A 21,410-nucleotide genomic window follows, 5' to 3' on the forward strand; every position below is an offset into this window, starting at 1 on the left:
CGCGGGTCTCGTCCCCAACCGCGACTAAAGGGGGGGGGCTATAAATACAGTGCGGGTCGCCTCCCCTGCCGCCGTCTTCTCCATCTCTCTCGTCTTCTCCGATTCCAACCGTCGCGCGCGCGCCGAAGGCCTGCCGCCGCCGTCGCCCTCGCCCTCGTCGACGCCGCCCGCCGTCGCCCTCGCCGTCGTCGTCGCCCTCGCCGTCGTCGCCGCCGTCGCCGCCGTCGCCGCCCTCGCCGTCGCGGTTGGTTCCTTTCATCTTTCCCGCGCCGCGCGCCCGCCTTCCTCGCTTCCTTGGAAGAACGTCTTGGAAGAACGAACGTCGATCTTGGAAGAACGAACGTCGATCTTGAACGTCTTGGAGAAACTCTTACTCACATGCCTTCCTTCGAATGAGACCCCTACGGAGTCTAGAAAATGTCTCACTCACATGCCTTCCTTCGAATGAGACCCCGGCGGAGTCCAGAAAAAGTCTTACTTGGAAAGGAGCTAGACTAATTGACTGCACAAGAGTCACACAATGTTTGGAACAAGCGACATCAGTCTTTGAGATCATTGTAATATTTGATTTCACACCCCAAAAGAAATTTATTGGTCAATACATGTTTTTCCTATCTAGATTGTACCAACCGAGTTTACGATTGGAGGATAATTCCAAGCCAATGAATAATTTTCTTAACTACGAGGTTAAATCTTTGCATGAGTTCAGATCCCACTTTGGTTTTTTATTGCATGACCATTTACACATACATTGTTGGAAGAGTCGCAAAATAATTATATGCCAATGACCAATTTGCTGAACTACAAGGTTGAATCTAACTAGATATATGTTTATTGGAAAACAAAACATCCATTCCAGATTGTGAGTTTAGTATGCACTGAGTTGACACTTGGCAGAGCTGCACATCAAACATGACTAGAAAAGAAAGAACTACACATAAACCTTATATTAGCAATTGAATATATTTGAGGAAAACAACTCACAAGGGTATCTCCTTTAGCTTTTGGCCCCCTCAAACCCTTGTATTTTATGTTTTGCCCCCCCAACATTGAACCAATTTATGTTTTGCCGCCCCGTCTCGCGCTCTACCGCGACACCCTCTCCCACCCCTTCCTCGCCCCCTCCTTTTGCCACCGCCCTTTCGCCACCGCCACCGCCACCGCCCCCCTTCTTCACTTAATTAATTTGTTTTTACTACATGTTTTCAGGACTGACATAATGGCGGACGATAGAGCTGACCCGATTATGGACAACTATGATCCGGACGGTGAAGCACATATGTTCGGCATCATAAACGGCGATATTCTATATGTGCCGACCGGAGAAGAAGAAGATGATATCTCTTCTTATCTGAACCTTGACGGTGAAGATGAAGGGCGCCGTCAGCAAGATGATGCCGAACAAACGTCGATAAACGACGATCTTCAAATGGAAGTAGCAACCACCTCCGGCGCCGAGGTATATATATACATTGCGTATTCTTCTGCTTGTAAGGAGTTACTTGTTTACTCTCCCTCTCCCTCTCTCTCACTAAAGCATCTTATATAGTAAAATTAGGAAAGCAATGCCCAGCTTCAGATCTCGCGCTGATCTCGCGCTGTTGCCTCGCCGGTGTTGTTGTTGTCTTCAAGGCGCACACATATTTCAATGCGTACGTGACAAACAACGCTAATATATTGGATTTCAGCTTTGGTACTTTGTTCTATAGTAAGTTGCAAGTTGCAACCACGCAGGCTTAGCAGAGTAATACTACTAGTACTTAGTTAACTGCAATGATATTTAATCAGGCTGTTGAGTTACATACCTAGATTCTAACACTGAGCAGTGATGCTAACGCTAGAATACCCCATATCCATCGATTATCAATCCCATCAAGATGGGTGATTGAGTAGAACAATCAAAACAAAAAAATTAGCACCGGGATGAATAGTACTCCTAATTTTTTTATTGAAAGAAAATAGATCTACTTATATACTCCCTCCATCCTAAAGTTTTTTCTTAGATTTGTCTAGATATGTATGTATCTAGTTATATTTTAGTATTTAGATACCTCCATTTATAGACAAACCTAACCAGCCGCGCCGCCACCCCATACCCCGGCTCAACCTGTCGCGCCGTCGTCGATCTGGACGGCGCGGGCTTTCCGTCTCCCGCGTGCGGCGTCGATCTCGGCGGCGCGGGCTCCATGTGGGAAGGCTCGGCCTCCGGTGCTACGGCCGTCGCGGCGCTCCCGACGGTCCTGTGCTCCCTCCCGCGCTCTCTACCACCCACTGGTGAAAAAACAGGCTTCCGTCCAGCCCCATAAGTCGCGAAGCTGTAGGAACCGCGACTAATGGGACCTTTAGTCGCGGTTCTGGAGGTGAACCGCGACCAAAGGCCTGGGCCCAGGGCGCTCGGTGGCCAGTTGGTGCACGTGAGGGGCTTTAGTCGCGGTTGTCCTGGCCAACCGCGACTAAAGGCCTTCGGGCACCTTTAGTCACGGTTTGCCAGGCCAACCGCAACTAAAGCCCCTCCCCTATATATACCCATCCAGCAGGTAGTGAGAAATGGCGGGAAAAATGGGAGCGGGAAGACAGGAGGCGGGAAGACAGGAGGCGGGAAGAAAGTGGCGGGAAGAAAGAGGCGGGAAGACAGGGAAGAAATGGCGGGAAGAAGAGGAATCCAGAGCAATGATGATTTTTCTGAAAAGAAAAAGATAAAAGGTTCTGAAAATAAAAGAAGATTTGGGGGGGGCCTTTAGTCGCGGTTGGTCTGGCCAACCGCGACTAAAGGTTACCCTTTAGTCGCGGGTCGCCTCCCCACCCGCGACTAAAGGGGGGGGGGGCGCGGGAAGGCAAAAAACCCGCCAAAAACCCTTTAGTCGCGGTTGGGGAGGCGACCCGCGACTAAAGGGTACCTTTAGTCGCGGGTCTCGTCCCCAACCGCGACTAAAGGGGGGGGCTATAAATACAGTGCGGGTCGCCTCCCCTGCCGCCGTCTTCTCCATCTCTCTCGTCTTCTCCGATTCCAACCGTCACGTGCGCGCCGAAGGCCTGCCGCCGCCGTCGCCCTCGCCCTCGTCGACGCCGCCCGCCGTCGCCCTCGCCGTCGTCGTCGCCCTCGCCGTCGTCGCCGCCGTCGCCGCCCTCGCCGTCGCGGTTGGTTCCTTTCATCTTTCCCGCGCCGCGCGCCCGCCTTCCTCGCTTCCTTGGAAGAACGTCTTGGAAGAACGAACGTCGATCTTGGAAGAACGAACGTCGATCTTGAACGTCTTGGAGAAACTCTTACTCACATGCCTTCCTTCGAATGAGACCCCTACGGAGTCCAGAAAATGTCTCACTCACATGCCTTCCTTCGAATGAGACCCCGGCGAAGTCCAGAAAAAGTCTTACTTGGAAAGGAGCTAGACTAATTGACTGCACAAGAGTCACACAATGTTTGGAACAAGCGACATCAGTCTTTGAGATCATTGTAATATTTGATTTCACACCCCAAAAGAAATTTATTGGTCAATACATGTTTTTCCTATCTAGATTGTACCAACCGAGTTTACGATTGGAGGATAATTCCAAGCCAATGAATAATTTTCTTAACTACGAGGTTAAATCTTTGCATGAGTTCAGATCCCACTTTGGTTTTTTATTGCATGACCATTTACACATACATTGTTGGAAGAGTCGCAAAATAATTATATGCCAATGACCAATTTGCTGAACTACAAGGTTGAATCTAACTAGATATATGTTTATTGGAAAACAAAACATCCATTCCAGATTGTGAGTTTAGTATGCACTGAGTTGACACTTGGCAGAGCTGCACATCAAACATGACTAGAAAAGAAAGAACTACACATAAACCTTATATTAGCAATTGAATATATTTGAGGAAAACAACTCACAAGGGTATCTCCTTTAGCTTTTGGCCCCCTCAAACCCTTGTATTTTATGTTTTGCCCCCCCCCCAACATTGAACCAATTTATGTTTTGCCGCCCCGTCTCGCGCTCTACCGCGACACCCTCTCCCACCCCTTCCTCGCCCCCTCCTTTTGCCACCGCCCTTTCGCCACCGCCACCGCCACCGTCCCCCTTCTTCACTTAATTAATTTGTTTTTACTACATGTTTTCAGGACTGACATAATGGCGGACGATAGAGCTGACCCGATTATGGACAACTATGATCCGGACGGTGAAGCACATATGTTCGGCATCATAAACGGCGATATTCTATATGTGCCGACCGGAGAAGAAGAAGATGATATCTCTTCTTATCTGAACCTTGACGGTGAAGATGAAGGGCGCCGTCAGCAAGATGATGCCGAACAAACGTCGATAAACGACGATCTTCAAATGGAAGTAGCAACCACCTCCGGCGCCGAGGTATATATATACATTGCGTATTCTTCTGCTTGTAAGGAGTTACTTGTTTACTCTCCCTCTCCCTCTCTCTCACTAAAGCATCTTATATAGTAAAATTAGGAAAGCAATGCCCAGCTTCAGATCTCGCGCTGATCTCGCGCTGTTGCCTCGCCGGTGTTGTTGTTGTCTTCAAGGCGCACACATATTTCAATGCGTACGTGACAAACAACGCTAATATATTGGATTTCAGCTTTGGTACTTTGTTCTATAGTAAGTTGCAAGTTGCAACCACGCAGGCTTAGCAGAGTAATACTACTAGTACTTAGTTAACTGCAATGATATTTAATCAGGCTGTTGAGTTACATACCTAGATTCTAACACTGAGCAGTGATGCTAACGCTAGAATACCCCATATCCATCGATTATCAATCCCATCAAGATGGGTGATTGAGTAGAACAATCAAAACAAAAAAATTAGCACCGGGATGAATAGTACTCCTAATTTTTTTATTGAAAGAAAATAGATCTACTTATATACTCCCTCCATCCTAAAGTTTTTTCTTAGATTTGTCTAGATATGTATGTATCTAGTTATATTTTAGTATTTAGATACCTCCATTTATAGACAAACCTAACGAGCCGCGCCGCCACCCCATACCCCGGCTCAACCTGTCGCGCCGTCGTCGATCTCGACGGCGCGGGCTTTCCGTCTCCCGCGTGCGGCGTCGATCTCGGCGGCGCGGGCTCCATGTGGGAAGGCTCGGCCTCCGGCGCTACGGCCGTCGCGGCGCTCCCGACGGTCCTGTGCTCCCTCCCGCGCTCTCTACCACCCACTGGTGGAAAAACAGGCTTCCGTCCAGCCCCATAAGTCGCGAAGCTGTAGGAACCGCGACTAATGGGACCTTTAGTCGCGGTTCTGGAGGTGAACCGCGACCAAAGGCCTGGGCCCAGGGCGCTCGGTGGCCAGCTGGTGCAAGTGAGGGGCTTTAGTCGCGGTTGTCCTGGCCAACCGCGACTAAAGGCCTTCGGGCACCTTTAGTCACGGTTTGCCAGGCCAACCGCAACTAAAGCCCCTCCCCTATATATACCCATCCAGCAGGTAGTGAGAAATGGCGGGAAAAATGGGAGCGGGAAGACAGGAGGCGGGAAGACAGGAGGCGGGAAGAAAGTGGCGGGAAGAAAGAGGCGGGAAGACAGGGAAGAAATGGCGGGAAGAAGAGGAATCCAGAGCAATGATGATTTTTCTGAAAAGAAAAAGATAAAAGGTTCTGAAAATAAAAGAAGATTTGGGGGGGGCCTTTAGTCGCGGTTGGTCTGGCCAACCGCGACTAAAGGTTACCCTTTAGTCGCGGGTCGCCTCCCCACCCGCGACTAAAGGGGGGGGGGCGCGGGAAGGCAAAAAACCCGCCAAAAACCCTTTAGTCGCGGTTGGGGAGGCGACCCGCGACTAAAGGGTACCTTTAGTCGCGGGTCTCGTCCCCAACCGCGACTAAAGGGGGGGCTATAAATACAGTGCGGGTCGCCTCCCCTGCCGCCGTCTTCTCCATCTCTCTCGTCTTCTCCGATTCCAACCGTCGCGCGCGCGCCGAAGGCCTGCCGCCGCCGTCGCCCTCGCCCTCGTCGACGCCGCCCGCCGTCGCCCTCGCCGTCGTCGTCGCCCTCGCCGTCGTCGCCGCCCTCGCCGCCCTCGCCGTCGCGGTTGGTTCCTTTCATCTTTCCCGCGCCGCGCGCCCGCCTTCCTCGCTTCCTTGGAAGAACGTCTTGGAAGAACGAACGTCGATCTTGGAAGAACGAACGTCGATCTTGAACGTCTTGGAGAAACTCTTACTCACATGCCTTCCTTCGAATGAGACCCCTACGGAGTCCAGAAAATGTCTCACTCACATGCCTTCCTTCGAATGAGACCCCGGCGGAGTCCAGAAAAAGTCTTACTTGGAAAGGAGCTAGACTAATTGACTGCACAAGAGTCACACAATGTTTGGAACAAGCGACATCAGTCTTTGAGATCATTGTAATATTTGATTTCACACCCCAAAAGAAATTTATTGGTCAATACATGTTTTTCCTATCTAGATTGTACCAACCGAGTTTACGATTGGAGGATAATTCCAAGCCAATGAATAATTTTCTTAACTACGAGGTTAAATCTTTGCATGAGTTCAGATCCCACTTTGGTTTTTTATTGCATGACCATTTACACATACATTGTTGGAAGAGTCGCAAAATAATTATATGCCAATGACCAATTTGCTGAACTACAAGGTTGAATCTAACTAGATATATGTTTATTGGAAAACAAAACATCCATTCCAGATTGTGAGTTTAGTATGCACTGAGTTGACACTTGGGAGAGCTGCACATCAAACATGACTAGAAAAGAAAGAACTACACATAAACCTTATATTAGCAATTGAATATATTTGAGGAAAACAACTCACAAGGGTATCTCCTTTAGCTTTTGGCCCCCTCAAACCCTTGTATTTTATGTTTTGCCCCCCCCAACATTGAACCAATTTATGTTTTGCCGCCCCGTCTCGCGCTCTACCGCGACACCCTCTCCCACCCCTTCCTCGCCCCCTCCTTTTGCCACCGCCCTTTCGCCACCGCCACCGCCACCGCCCCCCTTCTTCACTTAATTAATTTGTTTTTACTACATGTTTTCAGGACTGACATAATGGCGGACGATAGAGCTGACCCGATTATGGACAACTATGATCCGGACGGTGAAGCACATATGTTCGGCATCATAAACGGCGATATTCTATATGTGCCGACCGGAGAAGAAGAAGATGATATCTCTTCTTATCTGAACCTTGACGGTGAAGATGAAGGGCGCCGTCAGCAAGATGATGCCGAACAAACGTCGATAAACGACGATCTTCAAATGGAAGTAGCAACCACCTCCGGCGCCGAGGTATATATATACATTGCGTATTCTTCTGCTTGTAAGGAGTTACTTGTTTACTCTCCCTCTCCCTCTCTCTCACTAAAGCATCTTATATAGTAAAATTAGGAAAGCAATGCCCAGCTTCAGATCTCGCGCTGATCTCGCGCTGTTGCCTCGCCGGTGTTGTTGTTGTCTTCAAGGCGCACACATATTTCAATGCGTACGTGACAAACAACACTAATATATTGGATTTCAGCTTTGGTACTTTGTTCTATAGTAAGTTGCAAGTTGCAACCACGCAGGCTTAGCAGAGTAATACTACTAGTACTTAGTTAACTGCAATGATATTTAATCAGGCTGTTGAGTTACATACCTAGATTCTAACACTGAGCAGTGATGCTAACGCTAGAATACCCCATATCCATCGATTATCAATCCCATCAAGATGGGTGATTGAGTAGAACAATCAAAACAAAAAAATTAGCACCGGGATAAATAGTACTCCTAATTTTTTTATTGAAAGAAAATAGATCTACTTATATACTCCCTCCATCCTAAAGTTTTTTCTTAGATTTGTCTAGATATGTATGTATCTAGTTATATTTTAGTATTTAGATACCTCCATTTATAGACAAACCTAACCAGCCGCGCCGCCACCCCATACCCCGGCTCAACCTGTCGCGCCGTCGTCGAGCTCGACGGCGCGGGCTTTCCGTCTCCCGCGTGCGGCGTCGATCTCGGCGGCGCGGGCTCCATGTGGGAAGGCTCGGCCTCCGGCGCTACGGCCGTCGCGGCGCTCCCGACGGTCCTGTGCTCCCTCCCGCGCTCTCTACCACCCACTGGTGGAAAAACAGGCTTCCGTCCAGCCCCATAAGTCGCGAAGCTGTAGGAACCGCGACTAATGGGACCTTTAGTCGCGGTTCTGGAGGTGAACCGCGACCAAAGGCCTGGGCCCAGGGCGCTCGGTGGCCAGCTGGTGCACGTGAGGGGCTTTAGTCGCGGTTGTCCTGGCCAACCGCGACTAAAGCCCTTCGGGCACCTTTAGTCACGGTTTGCCAGGCCAACCGCAACTAAAGCCCCTCCCCTATATATACCCATCCAGCAGGTAGTGAGAAATGGCGGGAAAAATGGGAGCGGGAAGACAGGAGGCGGGAAGACAGGAGGCGGGAAGAAAGTGGCGGGAAGAAAGAGGCGGGAAGACAGGGAAGAAATGGCGGGAAGAAGAGGAATCCAGAGAAATGATGATTTTTCTGAAAAGAAAAAGATAAAAGGTTCTGAAAATAAAAGAAGATTTGGGGGGGCCTTTAGTCGCGGTTGGTCTGGCCAACCGCGACTAAAGGTTACCCTTTAGTCGCGGGTCGCCTCCCCACCCGCGACTATAGGGGGGGGCGCGGGAAGGCAAAAAACCCGCCAAAAACCCTTTAGTCGCGGTTGCGGAGGCGACCCGCGACTAAAGGGTACCTTTAGTCGCGGGTCTCGTCCCCAACCGCGACTAAAGGGGGGGGCTATAAATACAGTGCGGGTCGCCTCCCCTGCCGCCGTCTTCTCCATCTCTCTCGTCTTCTCCGATTCCAACCGTCGCGCGCGCGCCGAAGGCCTGCCGCCGCCGTCGCCCTCGCCCTCGTCGACGCCGCCCGCCGTCGCCCTCGCCGTCGTCGTCGCCCTCGCCGTCGTCGCCGCCGTCGCCGCCCTCGCCGTCGCGGTTGGTTCCTTTCATCTTTCCCGCGCCGCGCGCCCGCCTTCCTCGCTTCCTTGGAAGAACGTCTTGGAAGAACGAACGTCGATCTTGGAAGAACGAACGTCGATCTTGAACGTCTTGGAGAAACTCTTACTCAGATGCCTTCCTTCGAATGAGACCCCTACGGAGTCCAGAAAATGTCTCACTCACATGCCTTCCTTCGAATGAGACCCCGGCGGAGTCCAGAAAAAGTCTTACTTGGAAAGGAGCTAGACTAATTGACTGCACAAGAGTCACACAATGTTTGGAACAAGCGACATCAGTCTTTGAGATCATTGTAATATTTGATTTCACACCCCAAAAGAAATTTATTGGTCAATACATGTTTTTCCTATCTAGATTGTACCAACCGAGTTTACGATTGGAGGATAATTCCAAGCCAATGAATAATTTTCTTAACTACGAGGTTAAATCTTTGCATGAGTTCAGATCCCACTTTGGTTTTTTATTGCATGACCATTTACACATACATTGTTGGAAGAGTCGCAAAATAATTATATGCCAATGACCAATTTGCTGAACTACAAGGTTGAATCTAACTAGATATATGTTTATTGGAAAACAAAACATCCATTCCAGATTGTGAGTTTAGTATGCACTGAGTTGACACTTGGCAGAGCTGCACATCAAACATGACTAGAAAAGAAAGAACTACACATAAACCTTATATTAGCAATTGAATATATTTGAGGAAAACAACTCACAAGGGTATCTCCTTTAGCTTTTGGCCCCCTCAAACCCTTGTAATTTATGTTTTGCCCCCCCCAACATTGAACCAATTTATGTTTTGCCGCCCCGCCTCGCGCTCTACCGCGACACCCTCTCCCACCCCTTCCTCGCCCCCTCCTTTTGCCACCGCCCTTTCGCCACCGCCACCGCCACCGCCCCCCTTCTTCACTTAATTAATTTGTTTTTACTACATGTTTTCAGGACTGACATAATGGCGGACGATAGAGCTGACCCGATTATGGACAACTATGATCCGGACGGTGAAGCACATATGTTCGGCATCATAAACGGCGATATTCTATATGTGCCGACCGGAGAAGAAGAAGATGATATCTCTTCTTATCTGAACCTTGACGGTGAAGATGAAGGGCGCCGTCAGCAAGATGATGCCGAACAAACGTCGATAAACGACGATCTTCAAATGGAAGTAGCAACCACCTCCGGCACCGAGGTATATATATACATTGCGTATTCTTCTGCTTGTAAGGAGTTACTTGTTTACTCTCCCTCTCCCTCTCTCTCACTAAAGCATCTTATATAGTAAAATTAGGAAAGCAATGCCCAGCTTCAGATCTCGCGCTGATCTCGCGCTGTTGCCTCGCCGGTGTTGTTGTTGTCTTCAAGGCGCACACATATTTCAATGCGTACGTGACAAACAACGCTAATATATTGGATTTCAGCTTTGGTACTTTGTTCTATAGTAAGTTGCAAGTTGCAACCACGCAGGCTTAGCAGAGTAATACTACTAGTACTTAGTTAACTGCAATGATATTTAATCAGGCTGTTGAGTTACATACCTAGATTCTAACACTGAGCAGTGATGCTAACGCTAGAATACCCCATATCCATCGATTATCAATCCCATCAAGATGGGTGATTGAGTAGAACAATCAAAACAAAAAAATTAGCACCGGGATGAATAGTACTCCTAATTTTTTTATTGAAAGAAAATAGATCTACTTATATACTCCCTCCATCCTAAAGTTTTTTCATAGATTTGTCTAGATATGTATGTATCTAGTTATATTTTAGTATTTAGATACCTCCATTTATAGACAAACCTAACCAGCTGCGCCGCCACCCCATACCCCGGCTCAACCTGTCGCGCCGTCGTCGATCTCGACGGCGTGGGCTTTCCGTCTCCCGCGTGCGGCGTCGATCTCGGCGGCGCGGGCTCCATGTGGGAAGGCTCGGCCTCCGGTGCTACGGCCGTCGCGGCGCTCCCGACGGTCCTGTGCTCCCTCCCGCGCTCTCTACCACCCACTGGTGGAAAAACAGGCTTCCGTCCAGCCCCATAAGTCGCGAAGCTGTAGGAACCGCGACTAATGGGACCTTTAGTCGCGGTTCTGGAGGTGAACCGCGACCAAAGGCCTGGGCCCAGGGCGCTCGGTGGCCAGCTGGTGCACGTGAGGGGCTTTAGTCGCGGTTGTCCTGGCCAACCGCGACTAAAGGCCTTCGGGCACCTTTAGTCACGGTTTGCCAGGCCAACCGCAACTAAAGCCCCTCCCCTATATATACCCATCCAGCAGGTAGTGAGAAATGGCGGGAAAAATGGGAGCGGGAAGACAGGAGGCGGGAAGACAGGAGGCGGGAAGAAAGTGGCGGGAAGAAAGAGGCGGGAAGACAGGGAAGAAATGGCGGGAAGAAGAGGAATCCAGAGCAATGATGATTTTTCTGAAAAGAAAAAGATAAAAGGTTCTGAAAATAAAAGAAGATTTGGGGGGGGCCTTTAGTCGCGGTTGGTCTGGCCAACCGCGACTAAAGGTTACCCTTTAGTCGCGGGTCGCCTCCCCACCCGCGACTAAAGGGGGGGGGGGGGCGCGGGAAGGCAAAAAACCCGCCAAAAACCCTTTAGTCGCGGTTGGGGAGGCGACCCGCGACTAAAGGGTACCTTTAGTCGCGGGTCTCGTCCCCAACCGCGACTAAAGGGGGGGGCTATAAATACAGTGCGGGTCGCCTCCCCTGCCGCCGTCTTCTCCATCTCTCTCGTCTTCTCCGATTCCAACCGTCACGCGCGCGCCGAAGGCCTGCCGCCGCCGTCGCCCTCGCCCTCGTCGACGCCGCCCGCCGTCGCCCTCGCCGTCGTCGTCGCCCTCGCCGTCGTCGCCGCCGTCGCCGCCCTCGCCGTCGCGGTTGGTTCCTTTCATCTTTCCCGCGCCGCGCGCCCGCCTTCCTCGCTTCCTTGGAAGAACGTCTTGGAAGAACGAACGTCGATCTTGGAAGAACGAACGTCGATCTTGAACGTCTTGGAGAAACTCTTACTCACATGCCTTCCTTCGAATGAGACCCCTACGGAGTCCAGAAAATGTCTCACTCACATGCCTTCCTTCGAATGAGACCCCGGCGGAGTCCAGAAAAAGTCTTACTTGGAAAGGAGCTAGACTAATTGACTGCACAAGAGTCACACAATGTTTGGAACAAGCGACATCAGTCTTTGAGATCATTGTAATATTTGATTTCACACCCCAAAAGAAATTTATTGGTCAATACATGTTTTTCCTATCTAGATTGTACCAACCGAGTTTAGGATTGGAGGATAATTCCAAGCCAATGAATAATTTTCTTAACTACGAGGTTAAATCTTTGCATGAGTTCAGATCCCACTTTGGTTTTTTATTGCATGACCATTTACACATACATTGTTGGAAGAGTCGCAAAATAATTATATGCCAATGACCAATTTGCTGAACTACAAGGTTGAATCTAACTAGATATATGTTTATTGGAAAACAAAACATCCATTCCAGATTGTGAGTTTAGTATGCACTGAGTTGACACTTGGCAGAGCTGCACATCAAACATGACTAGAAAAGAAAGAACTACACATAAACCTTATATTAGCAATTGAATATATTTGAGGAAAACAACTCACAAGGGTATCTCCTTTAGCTTTTGGCCCCCTCAAACCCTTGTATTTTATGTTTTGCCCCCCCCAACATTGAACCAATTTATGTTTTGCCGCCCCGTCTCGCGCTCTACCGCGACACCCTCTCCCACCCCTTCCTCGCCCCCTCCTTTTGCCACCGCCCTTTCGCCACCGCCACCGCCACCGCCCCCCTTCTTCACTTAATTAATTTGTTTTTACTACATGTTTTCAGGACTGACATAATGGCGGACGATAGAGCTGACCCGATTATGGACAACTATGATCCGGACGGTGAAGCACATATGTTCGGCATCATAAACGGCGATATTCTATATGTGCCGACCGGAGAAGAAGAAGATGATATCTCTTCTTATCTGAACCTTGACGGTGAAGATGAAGGGCGCCGTCAGCAAGATGATGCCGAACAAACGTCGATAAACGACGATCTTTAAATGGAAGTAGCAACCACCTCCGGCGCCGAGGTATATATATACATTGCGTATTCTTCTGCTTGTAAGGAGTTACTTGTTTACTCTCCCTCTCCCTCTCTCTCACTAAAGCATCTTATATAGTAAAATTAGGAAAGCAATGCCCAGCTTCAGATCTCGCGCTGATCTCGCGCTGTTGCCTCGCCGGTGTTGTTGTTGTCTTCAAGGCGCACACATATTTCAATGCGTACGTGACAAACAACGCTAATATATTGGATTTCAGCTTTGGTACTTTGTTCTATAGTAAGTTGCAAGTTGCAACCACGCAGGCTTAGCAGAGTAATACTACTAGTACTTAGTTAACTGCAATGATATTTAATCAGGCTGTTGAGTTACATACCTAGATTCTAACACTGAGCAGTGATGCTAACGCTAGAATACCCCATATCCATCGATTATCAATCCCATCAAGATGGGTGATTGAGTAGAACAATCAAAACAAAAAAATTAGCACCGGGATGAATAGTACTCCTAATTTTTTTATTGAAAGAAAATAGATCTACTTATATACTCCCTCCATCCTAAAGTTTTTTCTTAGATTTGTCTAGATATGTATGTATCTAGTTATATTTTAGTATTTAGATACCTCCATTTATAGACAAACCTAACGAGCCGCGCCGCCACCCCATACCCCGGCTCAACCTGTCGCGCCGTCGTCGATCTCGACGGCGCGGGCTTTCCGTCTCCCGCGTGCGGCGTCGATCTCGGCGGCGCGGGCTCCATGTGGGAAGGCTCGGCCTCCGGCGCTACGGCCGTCGCGGCGCTCCCGACGGTCCTGTGCTCCCTCCCGCGCTCTCTACCACCCACTGGTGGAAAAACAGGCTTCCGTCCAGCCCCATAAGTCGCGAAGCTGTAGGAACCGCGACTAATGGGACCTTTAGTCGCGGTTCTGGAGGTGAACCGCGACCAAAGGCCTGGGCCCAGGGCGCTCGGTGGCCAGCTGGTGCACGTGAGGGGCTTTAGTCGCGGTTGTCCTGGCCAACCGCGACTAAAGGCCTTCGGGCACCTTTAGTCACGGTTTGCCAGGCCAACCGCAACTAAAGCCCCTCCCCTATATATACCCATCCAGCAGGTAGTGCGAAATGGCGGGAAAAATGGGAGCGGGAAGACAGGAGGCGGGAAGACAGGAGGCGGGAAGAAAGTGGCGGGAAGAAAGAGGCGGGAAGACAGGGAAGAAATGGCGGGAAGAAGAGGAATCCAGAGCAATGATGATTTTTCTGAAAAGAAAAAGATAAAAGGTTCTGAAAATAAAAGAAGATTTGGGGGGGGCCTTTAGTCGCGGTTGGTCTGGCCAACCGCGACTAAAGGTTACCCTTTAGTCGCGGGTCGCCTCCCCACCCGCGACTAAAGGGGGGAGGCGCGGGAAGGCAAAAAACCCGCCAAAAACCCTTTAGTCGCGGTTGGGGAGGCGACCCGCGACTAAAGGGTACCTTTAGTCGCGGGTCTCGTCCCCAACCGCGACTAAAGGGGGGGCTATAAATACAGTGCGGGTCGCCTCCCCTGCCGCCGTCTTCTCCATCTCTCTCGTCTTCTCCGATTCCAACCGTCGCGCGCGCGCCGAAGGCCTGCCGCCGCCGTCGCCCTCGCCCTCGTCGACGCCGCCCGCCGTCGCCCTCGCCGTCGTCGTCGCCCTCGCCGTCGTCGCCGCCGTCGCCGCCCTCGCCGTCGCGGTTGGTTCCTTTCATCTTTCCCGCGCCGCGCGCCCGCCTTCCTCGCTTCCTTGGAAGAACGTCTTGGAAGAACGAACGTCGATCTTGGAAGAACGAACGTCGATCTTGAACGTCTTGGAGAAACTCTTACTCACATGCCTTCCTTCGAATGAGACCCCTACGGAGTCCAGAAAATGTCTCACTCACATGCCTTCCTTCGAATGAGACCCCGGCGGAGTCCAGAAAAAGTCTTAGTTGGAAAGGAGCTAGACTAATTGACTGCACAAGAGTCACACAATGTTTGGAACAAGAGACATCAGTCTTTGAGATCATTGTAATATTTGATTTCACACCCCAAAAGAAATTTATTGGTCAATACATGTTTTTCCTATCTAGATTGTACCAACCGAGTTTACGATTGGAGGATAATTCCAAGCCAATGAATAATTTTCTTAACTACGAGGTTAAATCTTTGCATGAGTTCAGATCCCACTTTGGTTTTTTATTGCATGACCATTTACACATACATTGTTGGAAGAGTCGCAAAATAATTATATGCCAATGACCAATTTGCTGAACTACAAGGTTGAATCTAACTAGATATATGTTTATTGGAAAACAAAACATCCATTCCAGATTGTGAGTTTAGTATGCACTGAGTTGACACTTGGCAGAGCTGCACATCAAACATCACTAGAAAAGAAAGAACTACACATAAACCTTATATTAGCAATTGAATATATTTGAGGAAAACAACTCACAAGGGTATCTCCTTTAGCTTTTGGCCCCCTCAAACCCTTGTATTTTATGTTTTGCCCCCCCCAACATTGAACCAATTTATGTTTTGCCGCCCCGTCTCGCGCTCTACCGCGACACCCTCTCCCACCCCTTCCTCGCCCCCTCCTTTTGCCACCGCCCTTTCGCCACCGCCACCGCCACCGCCCCCCTTCTTCACTTAATTAATTTGTTTTTACTACATGTTTTCAGGACTGACATAATGGCGGACGATAGAGCTGACCCGATTATGGACAACTATGATCCGGACGGTGAAGCACATATGTTCGGCATCATAAACGGCGATATTCTATATGTGCCGACCGGAGAAGAAGAAGATGATATCTCTTCTTATCTGAACCTTGACGGTGAAGATGAAGGGCGCCGTCAGCAAGATGATGCCGAACAAACGTCGATAAACGACGATCTTCAAATGGAAGTAGCAACCACCTCCGGCGCCGAGGTATATATATACATTGCGTATTCTTCTGCTTGTAAGGAGTTACTTGTTTACTCTCCCTCTCCCTCTCTCTCACTAAAGCATCTTATATAGTAAAATTAGGAAAGCAATGCCCAGCTTCAGATCTCGCGCTGATCTCGCGCTGTTGCCTCGCCGGTGTTGTTGTTGTCTTCAAGGCGCACACATATTTCAATGCGTACGTGACAAACAACGCTAATATATTGGATTTCAGCTTTGGTACTTTGTTCTATAGTAAGTTGCAAGTTGCAACCACGCAGGCTTAGCAGAGTAATACTACTAGTACTTAGTTAACTGCAATGATATTTAATCAGGCTGTTGAGTTACATACCTAGATTCTAACACTGAGCAGTGATGCTAACGCTAGAATACCCCATATCCATCGATTATCAATCCCATCAAGATGGGTGATTGAGTAGAACAATCAAAACAAAAAAATTAGCACCAGGATGAATAGTACTCCTAATTTTTTTATTGAAAGAAAATAGATCTACTTATATACTCCCTCCATCCTAAAGTTTTTTCTTAGATTTGTCTAGATATGTATGTATCTAGTTATATTTTAGTATTTAGATACCTCCATTTATAGACAAACCTAACCAGCCGCGCCGCCACCCCATACCCCGGCTCAACCTGTCGCGCCGTCGTCGATCTCGACGGCGCGGGCTTTCCGTCTCCCGCGTGCGGCGTCGATCTCGGCGGCGCGGGCTCCATGTGGGAAGGCTCGGCCTCCGGCGCTACGGCCGTCGCGGCGCTCCCGATGGTCCTTTGCTCCCTCCCGCGCTCTCTACCACCCACTGGTGGAAAAACAGGCTTCCGTCCAGCCCCATAAGTCGCGAAGCTGTAGGAACCGCGACTAATGGGACCTTTAGTCGCGGTTCTGGAGGTGAACCGCGACCAAAGGCCTGGGCCCAGGGCGCTCAGTGGCCAGCTGGTGCACGTGAGGGGCTTTAGTCGCGGTTGTCCTGGCCAACCGCGACTAAAGGCCTTCGGGCACCTTTAGTCACGGTTTGCCAGGCCAACCGCAACTAAAGCCCCTCCCCTATATATACCCATCCAGCAGGTAGTGAGAAATGGCGGGAAAAATGGGAGCGGGAAGACAGGAGGCGGGAAGACAGGAGGCGGGAAGAAAGTGGCAGGAAGAAAGAGGCGGGAAGACAGGGAAGAAATGGCGGGAAGAAGAGGAATCCAGAGCAATGATGATTTTTCTGAAAAGAAAAAGATAAAAGGTTCTGAAAATAAAAGAAGATTTGGGGGGGGCCTTTAGTCGCGGTTGGTCTGGCCAACCGCGACTAAAGGTTACCCTTTAGTCGCGGGTGGCCTCCCCACCCGCGACTAAAGGGGGGGGGCGCGGGAAGGCAAAAAACCCGCCAAAAACCCTTTAGTCGCGGTTGGGGAGGCGACCCGCGACTAAAGGGTACCTTTAGTCGCGGGTCTCGTCCCCAACCGCGACTAAAGGGGGGGGCTATAAATACAGTGCGGGTCGCCTCCCCTGCCGCCGTCTTCTCCATCTCTCTCGTCTTCTCCGATTCCAACCGTCGCGCGCGCGCCGAAGGCCTGCCGCCGCCGTCGCCCTCGCCCTCGTCGACGCCGCCCGCCGTCGCCCTCGCCGTCGTCGTCGCCCTCGCCGTCGTCGCCGCCGTCGCCGCCCTCGCCGTCGCGGTTGGTTCCTTTCATCTTTCCCGCGCCGCGCGCCCGCCTTCCTCGCTTCCTTGGAAGAACGTCTTGGAAGAACGAACGTCGATCTTGGAAGAACGAACGTCCATCTTGAACGTCTTGGAGAAACTCTTACTCACATGCCTTCCTTCGAATGAGACCCCTACGGAGTCCAGAAAATGTCTCACTCACATGCCTTCCTTCGAATGAGACCCCGGCGGAGTCCAGAAAAAGTCTTACTTGGAAAGGAGCTAGACTAATTGACTGCACAAGAGTCACACAATGTTTGGAACAAGAGACATCAGTCTTTGAGATCATTGTAATATTTGATTTCACACCCCAAAAGAAATTTATTGGTCAATACATGTTTTTCCTATCTAGATTGTACCAACCGAGTTTACGATTGGAGGATAATTCCAAGCCAATGAATAATTTTCTTAACTACGAGGTTAAATCTTTGCATGAGTTCAGATCCCACTTTGGTTTTTTATTGCATGACCATTTACACATACATTGTTGGAAGAGTCGCAAAATAATTATATGCCAATGACCAATTTGCTGAACTACAAGGTTGAATCTAACTAGATATATGTTTATTGGAAAACAAAACATCCATTCCAGATTGTGAGTTTAGTATGCACTGAGTTGACACTTGGCAGAGCTGCACATCAAACATGACTAGAAAAGAAAGAACTACACATAAACCTTATATTAGCAATTGAATATATTTGAGGAAAACAACTCACAAGGGTATCTCCTTTAGCTTTTGGCCCCCTCAAACCCTTGTATTTTATGTTTTGCCCCCCCCCCCAACATTGAACCAATTTATGTTTTGCCGCCCCGTCTCGCGCTCTACCGCGACACCCTCTCCCACCCCTTCCTCGCCCCCTCCTTTTGCCACCGCCCTTTCGCCACCGCCACCGCCACCGCCCCCCTTCTTCACTTAATTAATTTGTTTTTACTACATGTTTTCAGGACTGACATAATGGCGGACGATAGAGCTGACCCGATTATGGACAACTATGATCCGGACGGTGAAGCACATATGTTCGGCATCATAAACGGCGATATTCTATATGTGCCGACCGGAGAAGAAGAAGATGATATCTCTTCTTATCTGAACCTTGACGGTGAAGATGAAGGGCGCCGTCAGCAAGATGATGCCGAACAAACGTCGATAAACGACGATCTTCAAATGGAAGTAGCAACCACCTCCGGCGCCGAGGTATATATATACATTGCGTATTCTTCTGCTTGTAAGGAGTTACTTGTTTACTCTCCCTCTCCCTCTCTCTCACTAAAGCATCTTATATAGTAAAATTAGGAAAGCAATGCCCAGCTTCAGATCTCGCGCTGATCTCGCGCTGTTGCCTCGCCGGTGTTGTTGTTGTCTTCAAGGCGCACACATATTTCAATGCGTACGTGACAAACAACGCTAATATATTGGATTTCAGCTTTGGTACTTTGTTCTATAGTAAGTTGCAAGTTGCAACCACGCAGGCTTAGCAGAGTAATACTACTAGTACTTAGTTAACTTCAATGATATTTAATCAGGCTGTTGAGTTACATACCTAGATTCTAACACTGAGCAGTGATGCTAACGCTAGAATACCCCATATCCATCGATTATCAATCCCATCAAGATGGGTGATTGAGTAGAACAATCAAAACAAAAAAATTAGCACCGGGATGAATAGTACTCCTAATTTTTTTATTGAAAGAAAATAGATCTACTTATATACTCCCTCCATCCTAAAGTTTTTTCTTAGATTTGTCTAGATATGTATGTATCTAGTTATATTTTAGTATTTAGATACCTCCATTTATAGACAAACCTAACCAGCCGCGCCGCCACCCCATACCCCGGCTCAACCTGTCGCGCCGTCGTCGATCTCGACGGCGCGGGCTTTCCGTCTCCCGCGTGCGGCGTCGATCTCGGCGGCGCGGGCTCCATGTGGGAAGGCTCGGCCTCCGGCGCTACGGCCGTCGCGGCGCTCCCGACGGTCCTGTGCTCCCTCCCGCGCTCTCTACCACCCACTGGTGGAAAAACAGGCTTCCGTCCAGCCCCATAAGTCGCGAAGCTGTAGGAACCGCGACTAATGGGACCTTTAGTCGCGGTTCTGGAGGTGAACCGCGACCAAAGGCCTGGGCCCAGGGCGCTCGGTGGCCAGCTGGTGCACGTGAGGGGCTTTAGTCGCGGTTGTCCTGGCCAACCGCGACTAAAGGCCTTCGGGCACCTTTAGTCACGGTTTGCCAGGCCAACCGCAACTAAAGCCCCTCCCCTATATATACCCATCCAGCAGGTAGTGAGAAATGGCGGGAAAAATGGGAGCGGGAAGACAGGAGGCGGGAAGACAGGAGGCGGGAAGAAAGTGGCGGGAAGAAAGAGGCGGGAAGACAGGGAAGAAATGGCGGGAAGAAGAGGAATCCAGAGCAATGATGATTTTTCTGAAAAGAAAAAGATAAAAGGTTCTGAAAATAAAAGAAGATTTGGGGGGGGCCTTTAGTCGCGGTTGGTCTGGCCAACCGCGACTAAAGGTTACCCTTTAGTCGCGGGTCGCCTCCCCACCCGCGACTAAAGGGGGGGGGGGCGCGGGAAGGCAAAAAACCCGCCAAAAACCCTTTAGTCGCGGTTGGGGAGGCGACCCGCGACTAAAGGATACCTTTAGTCGCGGGTCTCGTCCCCAACCGCGACTAAAGGGGGGGCTATAAATACAGTGCGGGTCGCCTCCCCTGCCGCCGTCTTCTCCATCTCTCTCGTCTTCTCCGAATCCAACCGTCGCGCGCGCGCCGAAGGCCTGCCGCCGCCGTCGCCCTCGCCCTCGTCGACGCCGCCCGCCGTCGCCCTCGCCGTCGTCGTCGCCCTCGCCGTCGTCGCGGCCGTCGCCGCCCTCGCCGTCGCGGTTGGTTCCTTTCATCTTTCCCGCGCCGCGCGCCCGCCTTCCTCGCTTCCTTGGAAGAACGTCTTGGAAGAACGAACGTCGATCTTGGAAGAACGAACGTCGATCTTGAACGTCTTGGAGAAACTCTTACTCACATGCCTTCCTTCGAATGAGACCCCTACGGAGTCCAGAAAATGTCTCACTCACATGCCTTCCTTCGAATGAGACCCCGGCGGAGTCCAGAAAAAGTCTTACTTGGAAAGGAGCTAGACTAATTGACTGCACAAGAGTCACACAATGTTTGGAACAAGCGACATCAGTCTTTGAGATCATTGTAATATTTGATTTCACACCCCAAAAGAAATTTATTGGTCAATACATGTTTTTCCTATCTAGATTGTACCAACCGAGTTTACGATTGGAGGATAATTCCAAGCCAATGAATAATTTTCTTAACTACGAGGTTAAATCTTTGCATGAGTTCAGATCCCACTTTGGTTTTTTATTGCATGACCATTTACACATACATTGTTGGAAGAGTCGCAAAATAATTATATGCCAATGACCAATTTGCTGAACTACAAGGTTGAATCTAACTAGATATATGTTTATTGGAAAACAAAACATCCATTCCAGATTGTGAGTTTAGTATGCACTGAGTTGACACTTGGCAGAGCTGCACATCAAACATCACTAGAAAAGAAAGAACTACACATAAACCTTATATTAGCAATTGAATATATTTGAGGAAAACAACTCACAAGGGTATCTCCTTTAGCTTTTGGCCCCCTCAAACCCTTGTATTTTATGTTTTGCCCCCCCCCAACATTGAACCAATTTATGTTTTGCCGCCCCGTCTCGCGCTCTACCGCGACACCCTCTCCCACCCCTTCCTCGCCCCCTCCTTTTGCCACCGCCCTTTCGCCAC

The sequence above is a fragment of the Hordeum vulgare genome, chromosome 7H (assembly GCF_904849725.1).
Source record: "Hordeum vulgare subsp. vulgare chromosome 7H, MorexV3_pseudomolecules_assembly, whole genome shotgun sequence".
In the NCBI taxonomy this organism is placed as follows: domain Eukaryota; kingdom Viridiplantae; phylum Streptophyta; class Magnoliopsida; order Poales; family Poaceae; genus Hordeum; species Hordeum vulgare.